This window comes from Callospermophilus lateralis, chromosome 4 (assembly GCF_048772815.1).
Source record: "Callospermophilus lateralis isolate mCalLat2 chromosome 4, mCalLat2.hap1, whole genome shotgun sequence".
Lineage (NCBI taxonomy): Eukaryota > Metazoa > Chordata > Mammalia > Rodentia > Sciuridae > Callospermophilus > Callospermophilus lateralis.
This window is the reverse complement of record NC_135308.1, coordinates 165,550,307-165,565,905: the sequence shown is the minus strand read 5'-3', so window position 1 is coordinate 165,565,905 and position 15,599 is coordinate 165,550,307. Positions and strand designations below refer to the sequence as shown.

Genomic DNA, 15,599 nt, shown 5'->3' with positions numbered 1-15,599 from the left:
GGCCCATGGAGGGGGCTGGCAGGCCATGCCCCATGGAGCCAGTCCTTGTTCTCCTGGGAAGCGGCAGGAGGCCAGGGCTGCGGAGTGGGGACAGGGGAGGTTTGCGGAGGTGGAACAGGAAAGAGGGAAACAGAAACCCCACGGGTCCCTTAGCCCTCGGGGCGGGAGGGACACGTACAGCCATCTGTGATCGGCAGTGTGAGACGCACAGCTGATAAACGTGATGTGAAGAGGGACGGGCCTGCCCCCAGGTCTGCCACAGGCCGGAACCTTCCAGTAGCCAAAGGGGGTCGGCCGGATATCCCTGCGCAGAGAAAAAGCCCAACTCCAGGCCCAGCCCACACCTTGAAAGGCACCAATGGGACATGGAGCAGGGCCCAGGAGCACCGTGACCAGGGCTGAGACGGCCCTTCCCCTGTGGACCCTATGGCCACAAAGGGCAAGAGATGAGGCAATCACACAGAGCTGCAGGCCTCACTCCAACCAAGGTCCCTGACCACAGGAAAGGACCAGCCATGGACCAGACAGCTCAGGCAAGGGGCCCAGGCACTGGGACGGACAGGCCCCTGCACACATGTAACAGAAGACTGTGACCAACAAGGCTGAGGACACAAGGGTCACTTCACAAGGAGGCCATTCAGCTCACTGATAAAACAAAGCACGTTTGTCATTATTACTCCACAGAGAAAGCCAAGTGCACACCCCCAGGAAGAGCCACGTCGCCCAGGAGGACGGCTGAAGGGACGACTGAGCTGGGTGGGCTGTGGCGAGCTCCGCACAGCAGCCCGGAGGCATGTCCAGCGTTGGGCCTGCTCAGAGGAACTCCTGGCCCTACGATCCAACAGACTCACGGCTCCATCACCTACAGGGACGTGCCAGAGATTCAGGGGCTTGTATGTAAGCCACAGGATGTTTGTGACGCTCCATCTGTCGTGGCCCGGAGCTCCAAGTGCCCACTGCCTATGTTCTGGAGAACAGCAGACCCCAGTGCAGCCACACAGAGATGCTTGTGAAGAAAATAGGGAATACCCCCGGACGGCTCAGAGTCCCCAGGAGGGGCCAGGCACAGTGTGCAGAGGCCGGGGCCCAGGAAACTGCAGAGTGCAGTGGATTCGGACCAGAGCATCAGGGTTCTGACTCACCCGACGCACGCGCGTCAAATGCCTGTCTCCCCGGGGTTGAAAAGAACGGTCACTCACTTTAGATTCTAATCCCATGTGTAAGATCCTGAATCTCTTCGGCAAATGTCTACACAAGTGTATCTGTGAAACTACCGGATAGTGTAGACACTATTTTAAGGCAACTCAATAAGGCCCCATGGCAGGGGGGAGACCAGGCCCGATGGCAGGGTGATGGGGGCCGTGAGACATTGTGTTTGCTCAGCCCAGGTTTGGGGACACTTCCTTGTAGCCGAGGGCATCAGAGTCAACATTCAGAGGAGGAGTGTTGTCCCTGGCATCCCGGGGTGGCTGCAGACACCTTTGCAGGTGCCTCAGTTCTCGGATGCTCAGTCCTTTCTGCAGAATGGGGCAGTGGGCCCCGAACTCGATCCCTCAGACACTTAGCACACCCCAAATACGGGAGGGTGGCAGGGGAGCCAGCCTCTGCCCGTGGTGGGTAGGGAGAGGGCCCTTGGCCAGCAGAGCCTGTGCCCAAGACTCTGTTCACCTTTCTTCCCTCCCACTGACCAATCCCACCAACACCCACCTCTTCACACCATCCACCCTGGCTGACCCCTCCCACCTCCACCCCTTGGGTAGCGGCAGAGATCTTGGCTGAGGCCTTTGGATGGTTGGTCACATTTCCAGCACCACCTCTAGTTCTCAGCCCAGACCCCTATCCAGGCTAAGGGTCATGGAGGACACCCTCTTGGTGACCCTACAGCAGGACATGGTGCTGGTGGCTGAGGATCAGCAGAGGAGCAAGCTGACCTCACTGACCACAGCCTGGCCCTGGTGCTGGGCACACAGGATCTGCTGGGCAAACCTTCTTCCCACAAAGGCCAACTGGAGCAGGAGAGCCTGTGCCACCCCGGGCCACACTAGTGGAGGGGAACAGAGCCCCCTTAAACACACTTGAGTCTCCAACTAAGAACTGGCCAGCCACCCTCCCAAGGTCTTCAGGACCCAAACACTGGCTGCACACGGATCATGCCAGTCCCAGCAGGAGCCCCGCAGTGTCTGCCCTCGAAGTCTCCATCAGGAGAGCGACGCTCACCTCCACGTCACAGACCAGGACACCAAGGTCTGGTGCCGGCTGGCTCCCTCACCACGGCACCGCCCAGGGGCGGGGCGGGCTCTAGTCCTCAGGCTCCGGCCCTGCCTCAGCCCGTCTCTGCTGGGCTGCCGATGAACCAGGTCTGCGTGCCGAACGCCCCTGGAGCTGAGCCTAGCCCAGGTTCATGACAGAGCTGCTGAGGGGGCCGGGAACCTCAGACTGGAAGAAAGGAAGTGTCTCCACAGTAAAAAGTTACGCCACGGCCCCTGGGGGTCGGACCTCACTGCAACCCACCCACGGTCTCCAAGGCGGCTGGGACCCCTCACTGCCCTCTCCTCCCATCCCACAGAAACCGTAAAATTCCGCTCATCTCTTCACAGACTCAAAATCGCTCAAGGATAACTTGAGGTTGAAGTTGTCTACACCTGACCACCACCAAGAAGCCGTGGATCCTTCTCAGCTGGGGTCCTCGGGGACTAAGGCGTCGGAGGACATGTCACAGGGCTGGGCTGTGCACAGCACACCTGACCCAGAAGTGTTCTGGTTTGGACAGAAGGTGTCCTCCAAAAGTTAGTGCATCGATGCAGCAAGTGAATGGGTATGAGAGGTGCATCCTCCTGAAGGTCTGAAAATCTGCACGGATCACAGGGTGTTCACCTTAGGCAGGTGGGTGTGCTGCGGGAAGAGGAAGCGGGTCACTGGGCTGTGCTTTGGGAATCATATATCTTGTCCCTTGTTCCTCATGTTCTCTCTTTCTCTCTCTCTCTCTCTCTCTCTCTCTCTCTGTCTCTCTCCTTCCTGGCTGCCATGATCTGAGCAGTGCTCCTTCTTCATGCCCTTCACCAAGATCTTCTGCCTCACCTTAGGACCAGAGCCATGGACTCAGCCAACCACAGAATAAACCTCTGAAGCCATGAGCCAAAATAAGTTGGTCTTGCCAGGTATATTGCTCACAGAGACATAAAGCTAACAGAAACCGTTACCGAGAAGTGGGGCCGTTGTTACGACTAACCGGAGCGCAGAATTCGGAAACCTCTGGAACTGGTTGGTGGGACGAGTTTGGAGGAGTTTGAGGTGCAGGCTGAAGAAGCCTCAGAGTGCTTTAGGCAGAGCTTCCTGGGCCTTTCTGGCGGGAGCACAGGAGGTCAGAAAGCTGACAGGGATGCAGACAGTAAAGACTGTGCTCACGGGGGCTGTTTCAAGGGGAACAGGACTCATCGGGGAGCTGAACTAGAGGCCTTTCATGTTCCCTTCTGGTAAAGAACTTGCCCACATTTTTCCATGTCCTGAGATTGAGTTTGAAAGTGACGGGTTAATCATCTGGCGGAGGAAATTTCAAGGCAGCACAGCATTCACGGCAGTGACACAGGTACTTCTGGCAGCTTTTAGCCAGGCTTGCTGTGAGAATCAGAAGCGGAGAGAAGAGATAAAGATTTGGAAAAAAATGCTGTTTGGCGAGAAAAATGTACAAAACTGGGGCCAAGAAGATGGGGTACCAAAGGGATTATAGCCGCTAGAGATACCAAGTAATTAGCCTAAAGACAATAGGCTAATCAGGTGGCTTGAGGGATTTCAGACATCAACAAGAAGAAACCCATCCCAGGCTAAAAGGTGGAAAAATGAGAACTCTGGGGAGAGCCTGGGGTCACCTGATGCACAAGTGGAAAGCGGTTTCGCCAGGCTTGCTGCACTGTGCTCGGCTGTCCAGGCACTCAGAAGCCACTGCATCCACAGTCCCAGGTGTCCTGGTCCTCCCGCAGCTGGGAGCAGACCTTGGCATGGTGCCAGTGCTGCAGGGCTGTGGGATGCTGGAATTAGAGGATCTGAGGCTGCCACCAAGACTTCAAAGGAGGGCCTAGGAGGCCAGGCAAAGTGTGGCAGAGTGAGACTCCCTGGGGACAGTCCCTGAGAGGGCGATGCGTGAAGCTGAGCGAATGGGGCTGAAGCTGCAGTGGAAACCCCCAGCACTAGAGACGCAATAACGTGTGCTGTCTGCAGAGGAAGCTGCGGGCTATGGACAGAGTTAGCCTCGAAAGAGAGCGTAAGTGCGGCAGTGGGCAGGGCCACGGAGTGAGGCTGTCCAGGCCCTGCAGAGAACATGTGCTCCAGATGCTGGACGTGCAGCTACAGGACTGTTTGCCATCAGGGCTGAGTCTTGTTTTGGTCCCATCCCTCCTTTCTATACCCTATTCCTCCCTTTTGGAGTAGGAATGCTTCTGGGTGCCACTCTGAATTAGATGTACCTAACTTGGTTTTGATGTTGATAGGAGCTCCCGGTCAAGAATTTCCCCTGAGTCTCAGAGGAGATTTTGGACTTGTACTTTTGGGCAATGCTAGAACTATTCCGACTCTTGGGACTCTGAGAGATGAACTAATCACATTTTGAGATGAGTAGGAGCTTTGAGGGCCAGTGGCAGAATATTATGGTCTGGATATGAGAGCCATGACCTCACACTGGATTAATCCATTTGATGGTCTAATGGTCTGAATCTATTACTAGGCACTACTGCAGGCAGGTGAGGCATGGCTGGAGGAAGTAAGTCACGGGGACATGCCTTGGGGTTCCATATCTGGACCTTGGCTCCCCATGCTGTCTCTGTCTCTGCTTCCTAGTCTCATGAGCTCAGCATCTTCCCACTGCCAGGCTCTTCTGCCATGACGCCCTGCCACGCCTCAAACCCGCAGCCAGGGGACAAACCAGCCGTGGACTGAACCTCTAAAGCTGGACCACAGAACGAGCTTTCAGAAGGTGCACTGGAGTCCAGGAGCAAGAGGAAGAAGACAGGTGGCCAGGTGCCCCCAGTGACCAGAGAATGGAAGAATGGGGGGGTCAGGGCCATTCCCCACTGAACCCGCGTTACATTACCAAAGCAGCCTACAGTTTCCCTGGCTTTGACTTGCTTTTCATCATGCTACTTAATGTCGTCTGAAACCTCACATAACGTCAAAGACAGCGTGGGGATTTCTTATTCAGGGGCCTCCTGAGGAAGGTGGAGGAACACGGGCTCTGGTGGGCAGTGCCAGCCCTCAGCAGTCATACAGTAAAGCCCGTAGTCACACAGGTCAGGCAGGGATGCCTTCCCAGGCCCAGGCCCAGCGCCAGCCCATGGCCACTGCATAGTCAGAAAGGACCACACAGCCAAGACAGGGTCACTGCCTCCCTCAGGAAGGATCCTGGGCCTGGGGCCCCTCCACCCTCACCACTGTCTCATTCAGATGCCCCCCAAAAGAAAGAATCTGCATCTGAGGAGTGGGCATGACCTGCGGACCCCAGCTTTGCAGCCTCTCCACCAGGACCCAACCTCAGAGACCCCTGAGGACATGCAGCCGTCCTTTCTCACTCTACACACCAACGTAGCAGGTCGGGGGCAGCTCAGAGATGTACGGTCATTTCCAGGAAGGAACAGCAGTTTTCTCTGTGGCACTTACACCTTGGGACCCCCACCTTCTAGCTGTGTGCGTGGGAAGTCCCACCCTGCCGTGGCTCAGTTTCCAGGCCTGTGGCCTGGGTCACCTCCAGGGAGCAGCGGTGTCTCTCTTGGGGCAAGTTGTGAGAACATAATGGGGTGATCCATTTCAAGCCTCCAGTGAGGAGCTGGTGGGGAGGGGCCCATAGGTGCTGGCCGCCAGCAACTGTCCTCGGAGCTCTGCCACTCCACGTCAGGTGGCTGTGCTCAGGGATGTGAAGTCACCCACATTTCAACTCTACTCAGAGAGGCAGGAGCTGGGGAGCTGGCACCCTCCTCCCCAGGGTGGCAGAGACATGGCCGTCCATCCAAGCTCAGCAAGAAAGCGAAACCCCCCGTCTCTAGGCTCGGTCTGTCGCCATCCTGCATGGGCGTCTGCTGGTAAGGGCTTTGTACACCCACCTGCATGGGGCCCTGTGGGCCTGAGGGACAGTAGGTGGACAGGACAGACTCGGCTTGCAGCTCTGCGGCACCCGGCGGGCCCTGTGCACCCTTCCCTGGGGAACTGGGCAAGTGCCCTGAAGAGGGCCTCCGTGAGGGCACGCAGGCTGCCACCACCCTCAGACCCATTAGCTCTCAGCTTCCTTAAAGATTTAAAGAGAATTTCCTTAAAGATCTTTTCAAAGCTACTTCTTCTTGCTAATGGTGATCACTCCCAGGGGCTGGTTAAGATGGAACAAAGAGGGGGTGGCATTAGCACAGAGGGCACTGGACACGTCAAGTGTCATCAGGACTTGACGGACACTGCTCAGACGCAAGACCTATGGCAGCCCCGTCCTTCCCGCTGTGACCAGCTGGACCCACAGGTCCAACAGCCCTGCTCACCGTCACGTCTCCCTGAAAGCCTGCTCCATCCAGACATCCCAGAGGTGTCCTCGGAGCGCCTGTCACTCCCAGGCAATAGGCTCCATGCTGGAGGTGCTGGGTGAAGAGGACCACCCTGGTCAGACTCTAGGGCTCGGTGGGTAGAGGTTATGCCCCAGGGATGAAGTGCACCATGAGACTGGACAGAAACACACACAAAACTGGGGAGGGCTGAAGAACTGGCCGGGGCTGGGACAGCGCTCCATGCCGAGGCTCAGCCTCAGCTCCGCCCCACGGATGTCGGGGTACAAGTCTTGAATTCACTGCAGAGTATCTATTGCTTTTGGTGCTATAGTAAATGGAATTTCTAAATGATGTCTTCCAGACACCATGCCTTGCTCCTGACCACCCTAAAGAATGCACCTGGCTTCTGTGTATAAACCTTAGATCCTGGAACTTGCTGAATGTGCTCAGCCCTGAAGGCTTGGGGTGGGTGGAGTGTTCCTTAAGATTTTCTTTGCAAAAATCCCATCTTCTGTGAACACAGACAGCTTTCCTTCTTGCATTCCAGTTGAGACGACTCTCATTTCTGTGTCTCGCCCTGAACCTCCAGGACGACATTACACAGTGGTGAGGGGATGGTTGGTGTGGCTCTCCCCCACGGGCTCCTGGGGGAGGTGATGCACACACATCCGGGGAGAGATGATGGGTTATGAGAGCCGTAATCACCAGCAGATCAACCCTACGCAGATGGCTTAAGATGGCTTAATGATTTGGAAGGACTAGCAGGTGGGCACCAGGCCGGCGGGGCAGCTGGAGGAAGCAGGTCACGGGGGTCGTGCCCCTGGGGTTGTCTTGCCCTGGCTCCTTTCCCTGAAGCTCTCTCTGCTTCCTGGCTGCCAGGAGCTGACAGCTTCCTCCACCACGCCCTTCCACCAGGTTGTCCTGCCTCACCTCAGGCCCGAGCAGAGGACCGGACCTCTGAAGATCTGAGACAAAATCACCTCCTCCCTTGTGTTCCATCAGGTATTTGGGGCACAGTGACGGAAAGCGGGGTGATGGAGGACGTCCTGCCTTGCTCCTGATCCCAGGGCCCCACAGCCAGTCTTCTACCCCTGCATCTGGTGCCGCTGCGGTGTTTGCAGATGCCCTCAGTCACCCGGTGGACACTCCCTTGACCTTCACTGGTGGACAGCTTTCACCAGGAGAGGCTGCTGAGTGTGCCAAAGGCACGTGTGCATCTGCTGGTGGGATGGTCGTGCACGCAGATTACCAAGGTTTTGTTTGACTCTGTGTTGCTTTGCGGTGCTGGGGGATGGAACCCCGGGCCTCACACTGACTGGGCTCTACCCCGAGTCCGTCTTGCCAGCAGGATGCAGTACACTGACTGATCTTCCTGCTGAACCAAGCTGCATCCTTGAGATGAACTCCCAGAGGCACTGGTTGGGGTCCCCGGGGTGATCCAGCTGGCTATTTGGGCGAGCGCTGGGCCTCCACACCTGGGACCTGGCGTTCCCTCACGATGTGCTGGCTGAGGCTCCGGGCTTGGGGAAGTGCCGGTCTTGTAGTGAGAGCACTGCTCTCCAGGTTTTGAAGAGCCTGAGAAGGATCGGTGTGGATTCTTTAAATGTTTAGTGTGACTCGCTGGCGGAGCCATCTGGTCCCTGGGGAGCTCTGGTTACTAATTCAGTGATTTTCCTGCTCTAGTTCCACCAGCTTCTATTTCTTCTTGAGTCAGTTTTGGAGGTTCCGTCTCTCCAGGAACGAGCCCACCTCCTCGACGTCATCCGACGTGTCGGCAGGCAGTTGCCGCAGTTTTCCTTCTAGTCCTCTTGCCTGCAGTGGGCGGTCTTGCTCCCTCCTCTTCCTGGTTTCATAACCCGGCTCTGTCTTCCCTCTCCCTCCTGCCCCTGCTTTCATTCCAGCTAACGGGCTGCCATCGCACTCACCTCGGAATCAACCGACCTGGTGTAGGTGACGCTCACTCTTCTGTTCTCGACTCCACGGACCTCCATCCTGAACTCTGTGGTTTTCCTTCTTTGGCTTCACCCGAGGTCTCCCGCGCTTTTCCCTCCTGGTGTGTTCAGAGGGCACCTTTCTTTTAATCACTTATTTACAGGAAGGTCTGTGTAATTAATTTTTAATATTGGCTGTGTTCAGCAGTCAGCTCACAGATCCTGGCCAGCACGTGGCTCTCAGCATCTAGTGTGAGGGCTACGGGGGGTCACCGCAGCCTTCAGAGGGTGTGGGGGACACCACGAAGCAGCGGGTGCTTGGCTGCAGGGAGCCCTGCCTTACGCACACCACGCCACTGCTTCACCACGGCCCGGAGAGCCCAGGGACTCGGCCGAGGCCACACAGCCACCCAAACTGCTTGGCAACCACCCCAGGAGTGCAGGCATCAGGCGAATCCCAGAGCAAGGCCAGCAGTGCCTTGGGCCGCGCCCGCAGGGCAGACACCTGCCGCTCTTGAAGGACTTGGACCCTCTGTGCCTGTCCCACTCCGGCCATGGGAGGACTCAGTGTTCCTCCCCTGGAGGGTGTGGCCCTCAGCAGACACTAAGCCTGGCTTCCCGGCCTCAGAACCGTGAGGAAGTGAGTTCCCATTCTGTCTAGATTGCCCAGGCTCAGGTATTTTTTTTTTCTTTTTAAATGCGGGGAGATGCATAAAATGAACCCAGGCAGAAATATACAGAATAGCACTCTGTTCTCTAAGTACAAACACATAACAGAGAGGGGCCTCCAGCCACTGTGTCCTGCTGCCCTGCAGGGGCCACCTGCTCTCAGGGAGCAGCAGAGGGTCAGGTTGGTGCAGGCCGGGCGTTGCCACTCACTCACACAGGGAATCTGGGGTGACAACAAGTAGAACCAGCCCTTCCTGTGCACCGTGCCCAGGCCTCCAGGGCGCTGTCCTAGGCTCTGGTGCCTCTGTACAGCCAAGGTAGGTGCTCACACTCTGCGGGCTGGGCCTGGCCCTCCGCCCCAGGGGCTGTGCCTCGCAGCTCTCCTGCTGCACCAGGCTGTGGGGAGGAGCGGGTGTTCCCGTGGCTGCGCCAGGCTGTGTTTGGCCCTGCCGAGAGCTCAGAACAGGTCACCCTGACACCGAAACTCCTCCAACCCTGCCCACTCCTTTCCCTCCCACTAGGCAGTCACTGGCGTTAACTAAGGTCCCAGCCAGCCCCCAAGCAGCAGAATTTCCACACTAATACACCCATCCACATTCGCTGGAGCCATCAGGGTATCAGGGAGGGAGGCGGGCCCAGGGAACCTCAGGTGGAAGAAGGACCAGGACGCGTTGAAGGATACCAGGCATGGCTGGAGCTGCAGACCTGGCCCAGAGCAGCACACACTGGCCAGGTCAGGTGCCGAAGGCTGTGAGAGGCAGAAAGGACACTGGAGGCCATCTTCCCCGGGACTCCCGGAGAGCCAACGGCCTGCTCAAGGCCAGCCGCCTCAGGAGGTGACCCTCTTTCTTTGGGAGGCCACTGAGTAAGAACAGAGGTGGACAGCACAGGGACCCTGTGTTCCAAGCCCCTGGGAAGGCACCTTACTCCTGGGAGGAAGGGACCTGGGCAAGGCGACCGCCGGCCGCCTTCCAGGGTCCCCAGCCCCAGGTGACGGCCATGTGGAGAACCAAGCCCTTGTCTGCTCCACTGTCCCAGCCTGCTCCCGCAGCACCCAGAGAGTGAGCGATTCACCCCCAGCCCCAGCGGCCTCTCACCTCACCAAACATCAAGGAGCCACCGGTGGTTTCCAGCCAGACCTGGAAGGAGCCGAGAAAGGTTGACAGAGTGACTGTCCCCTCCAATAGGTGAACTCTGAGGAAGCAAAGGGTCTGTCACCCCTGAGGCCGCAGCCAGCTCTGGGCAGGCCGCAGGGCTCCTCCAGAGTCAGCCAGAGACACGGTGCTGGGCTGCCGGAGGCACCGTGGGCTAGTGCCCGCGGTTGCCACCTGACGTGGCGGGCTCCTCGGTGGGGTGATGCGAAGGTGCATCCTGTGGAACCGGGTGCTCCGCACATGCCGGCACCTCCCTACCGGCCGCTCACGGCGGGCGGAGGGGTGCGATGCAGGGAGCATTTCCAGCTCCATCTGGATCGGGCGATTGCAGAAATGACGGATGTGCTTGGAAGGCAGAGGCGCCAACAGCCTCCAGGCAGCCCTCCAGTTTCCGAGAGTTTACGACACACGCCTCTCCCAGGCGCAGATTCAGGAGCAGAAAGGCTTCAGCGGCACAGAATGTGCAAACTGATTGTCGACGTTGGCTGCCGGCCGCCCCTGCCAAGCCCAGGCGCCCTTGTCGGCTCGCACTGGCACCGGGGGCCCACGTGCTGCAGACCAGGAACCCACGCAGGTGGGCTCAAGGGCATCCAGACCCATGACCTGGCTGGGGACACGGCCACAACAGGCAGAAGGCCACATGGGTGTCACCAGAGAGACCGTCAGCAGCCTGGCCCACCTTCTCCAAAATGCCGCCGTTGTGGGGTAGCATGCAGGGCCTTTGCACCACTCCTGAACCTGCCCTGCAGTGGCCTGGGGTGACCACTGTCGAGGCTGATTGCTGAGGGGTCAGCTTTAGGGCCTCTTCATCAGCTGTGAACAAGCCCTGAAGCCCCTGCCTCTCACTCCCCACCCTGCACCCCAGCACACAGCCTCTGAACCACCTGTCTCTGGAATGGCCTGTCCTGGCCTCTCACGTCCAGAGAATCACATGTGGCCCTGGGCTCTGGCTGCTTTTTCTTAGCACCCTGTTGCCAAGGTCCACCACATTGCAGCATGGCTGGGTGCTACCCATTAGTGGACAGGCCACCTTCTGCTACCCACTCGTGCACTGGTGCTGCTTGGGTTGGTCCCACTCTTGGTGACCATGGGTAATGAGCATCTGTGTTCACACCTTTGTGTGGACTTTCCTGACCTCCCTGGTGGGATGACTGGAGGCACAGACGATGTCCATCACCACGAGTCCCAGCTGACGTGCCTGAATCACGGCTCTTGTTTTTGGTGTCACATTGAGAACCCTTGGCCAGGCCCAAGCTTGTAAAGATTTACCCTTTGTTTAGGTTTTTCCTAAAAGTTTAGTAGAGTTAACCCTCGACATCCTGGGCTCCCATCTGTTCTGACGTGACCTTTGCACGCCGTGTGAGCAGGGTCCGCTCCGCTCCCCTGCGTGTGGACAGCGGGCTGCCCGCTGCCAGCTGTGGAAAAGACTGCTCCTTCTTTCCGAGTGTCTGGCAGGCGGGTGGAGAGTCGGCTTCCTGTGTAAGGGAGGGTTTATTTCTGTACTCCCGATTCCTCACATCTACTTCTGGACCAACTTTGTCCCTGAAAACGGGACCCCCGTGCTCACCCAGACCTGCAGCAGCTACTCACACACCCACATCCCAACAAGGACCCCTCCCCTCATTCCCCAGCATCCCCCAGCTGTCCCAGAGGTTGCCAGGACCCGTGTCTCTGGCAGACAGGGTGGTTGACCAGGTTGGGCATGGCCAGGACCAGCTGACACAAGGTCTCATCTCGCCCACTGAGAGCCTGAGGATGCAAAGCTGTTATCCCACCTGCTAGACAGACAAGGGCACTGCCCATGGCACCGGCAGGTGAACAGCTGGAGCCGTGGCTCTGGACTTGAGCTCTGACCACTGTGCCTCCCAGCTCTCCAGGAGGGCAACGTCTGCTTTGGGTTTCAAGCCCCACGATCATCTAGGCAGGTGACACAGGTCAGTCATGTCAGCAGCCAGGTCCTGCTGGGTCTTCCACAAGCCTCCTGAGTGGAGACCCTCTGGCTGTGCAGGAGAGAGCTCTAACTTCCCCGCACCGCCTGTAGTCCTGGGCGTCCTCCTGCCCCGGGGCCAGCTGAAGCCCTCCTGACAGGTCCATGCGATGCTCCAAACCCAGCCTGCCCTCCTCCCACAAGGCTCCCAGGGAAAGCTGCCTGTGCCCTGTGCCTGGAGTTCCCAGTTGCCTCCTTTGTGACCCTCCACGGCCCTGGGAAGTACTGCTTCAAAACCCACCAGCTCTGCTCCCTGTACCCCACCTGCCAGGCTGCCAACCTGATTTCTCCCAGAGGGTTTTCCACAAAAGCCCTGCTTACCGGAGGGAGCCCCTCTGTGAACAGGCACTGCTTCTGCAAGAGAGACAGCGGGCACCGTGTGCCCTGCCGGCACCAGCAAGGACCTCTGCACTGCCCACAGGAGCGCTCAGGACCACGCGTGCTCCTGCTGTTGGGACAGGGGACTCAGATCACTGACAGACGCTGTGAGCTCAGCAGGGGCAGCCTCCACCCGCCGGCCATGGTGCCCAGCCGAGAAGGCGGTCCTCAGGGGAGTTCTGTTTGCTGATGTTAGTGAGGGTGGGCAGCCCTGCAGCAAGGGACCAGTTTGCTCTCATGTCCCTTTCCCTGACAGCTCTGTAAGTTGGAGCAATTCTCAGGAGGTGCACAGGGTCACGGTGCTGGGGACTGGCTCCCCGGAAATGCTTCCACTCACAGACTGGGCCAGGGAGGCCGAAGGCCTGAGGTCCCCTCTCATTCCAGTCCCCTTCCTCCACAGAGGGACGCTCTTCTGGCCAGCTCCTCGTCACCCCTCAGCACCACTGAAAAACTCCCCTGGGCTGCAGCTGCGCGAGGACTGGCAGCGAGTGCCTCGACTCCCTTGGCCGCAGCCCCCAGGCTCTGCAGACTGGGCATTAGGAGAGCCCAGCTCCCATACAGCCCCCACACCCAGGAGCACAGCCCTTATCCCAATGAGCAAATTTATAAACAACTGAAAACCCAACTAGGAGGAAGCGCACAGGTGCAGAGATGTAGCGCTGCCCAGCAGCCCCTGCTCCTGGGTTCGCAGAGCACGTCGGGTCAGCAGGAGCCACCCTGGGAGAAGCCCTGATGGCATCCGGCTCCACCAGACCAACGAGGCCCGAGTTTCCTTCGGCAGACTCAGTTGCACGCAAAGAAACTGATTATGCACGCGGAGCGAGGAAAGAGAAAAGCAAAAATTAAATTAGATGGCAGCCTGGAAATGCCCACTGTGCAGAAAACGCCAGCTAACTAATTTGTTTGGCCTCCCTGGAAAGTGGTGAGGGTTTAATTTGGGTCTCTGGGACCCAGCTCCTGAGGCACTGGGAGGCTCCTGGGGAGAGGGACGTGGACACGGTTTCAGATGAGCAGACCCAGATTCAATTAGTAATCAATCCTGACCCCCGTCTCCCCACAGGCACGCGGAGGTAATGAGGGAGGGGGAAGAACCGAGCTGTGAGCGCCTCGTCTCCTCTCACTCCATCCTGGGAAGAATCAATCAATGTCAACCAAGAACGCCTCCTCGCCACCACGTGTCATGGGTTCCAATCACGGAAGCCAGAGAGTGCAGGGCGCAGCGAGAGCCCACCTGGCTCACTGCCAGCAAGAGGGCGGCCCCTTGGTGAAATAGGCCGGGCAGGCCAGGTGCCAGGATCCTAGTAACTGCCACCAGGTTTTCCACTAGGTCATCTTGTGTGGACATGAACGGACACGGCTCCAGTGAGGCCAGGGACGCGGGCCTCAGGTCCTGCAGATGTGCCGCATCACGTCACCACTGGCCAGCAGGCTCAGCCTGGTCCCCGCAGCCCCAGAGTGCCCTCCACACACCCAGTGCCTCTCTGAGCTGGAAGCAGCAATGTGGGTGGCCATGGGGTCCAGGGACACAGAAGGAGGTCGGTGAGCCCAGGGAGCCCCATAGGACACTTCGTCCTGGGCCCCTGGAGTCTCCAGGTGAGGACACCACCTGCCAGACCTGTGCAGCCCCTCAGCCCAGAAGCCGCACTGGGTATCTAAGGCCTGAACGGGCCGAGGCCTGGCTGGGCCTGCTCCCTCTAGCTCCCTCCCTTCTGACAGGTGTCCAGTGGGGCTGGAACTCCCTGCCTCAGTCCAGGCCAGACTCCCAACCTGACCGAGTCTCTGGCGAGTCCCAGCACACCTATGAGAGACACTGGAGGGGTGCTTGGGATCCAGTCAGCCCCGTCCCCAGCCTCCTGCTCATGGGCTCTGCTGGTCCCTTCCTGGAGGGCCCTCCCTAGCTGGGGAGACAGGTGGTCACAGTGGACACTGCTTGGCTGGTTGGAATACCCTCCCGTATTGTGATGGCATCTGATTCCCAAGGCAGCCCCTCCACCCTCGGAGCCCCAGTCTGCTGTCCTTTCTGCATTCTAAGCACAGTGCTCAGACCCGACCTGCTCCCCCACCCAGACCTGGGGCACAGGAGAGCTGTGCACCGCGGCTCCCAGGCAGGACTGGCAAAATCTGAGCCTGGGGCCCAAATCCTGTGCACAGACTGAGGGGGGAAGGGAGACCTGACCCAGACCAGAAAGACCAGGCCACATCAGCTGAGTGACCTGGCAGGAACTCTGACCTCCCTGGGCCTCTTTCCAGCCCGGCATGACAGCAGCGGCTGCCCCAGAGGCCACCTTAGGCCTTGACAGGCCCCACCACACAGTAGTGGGGGTGCCAGGCCCACCCCCTCTGCCCAGCCCTGGCCACACAGGGCCTCCTGCTGGCCCAGCCACACACCCCACCTGGACCCCAGCCCCGGGCCTGGGCTCTTGGGAATCCAGCGGCCCAAGTCCACAGTCACCATCTGGGGCGCCTGGCTCCTCTGCCCTCTAGGAGGTGGCCTCACAGCCCTACCACAGGGGACTCTGTCCTCCTGTCCCCAGGCCACCCTATCTGACCCCTTTCATGGCCTGGAACCAAGGCTCTCCACAGCTCCAAAGTGGGGCCGCTCCCTCGAGGTCACCTGGACTGACTCAGCTACTGCTGGCCAGGCCACACCCACGCCACAGGAGGTGACCCTGGGGGGTCCCAACCTGGCTCGGGTGCCTGGCTTCTATCCCCCTGGTCTTACCCACGGGTGTTGACAAGAGTCCCCCACTTCTGACCTCTCTGTGGCCCAGGTGGAGGTCCTGACTGTGGGCTCCCAGGTCTCCTGATGAACCATGGGCTGCCTGCCCCAAACCAAGTCTCCCACAGTGACCCACGGTGACCTCCCCCACCACAGGCCAATACCATATCCAAGCCACCAGGGCAGCCACAGGGTCCCTCCTCCCCACAAAGCCCACCTGTGGTTCTGTTCACAGAGACCTCTCAGGGT

General features: G+C 58.9%; 1 protein-coding gene across 1 annotated transcript in view; it reads right to left on the bottom strand.

The window, feature by feature from the left end:
- Positions 1–15,599, bottom strand: part of Tafa5 (TAFA chemokine like family member 5) — a 135,675-nt gene that overhangs the window by 59,034 nt on the left and 61,042 nt on the right. The window lies entirely within an intron of this gene.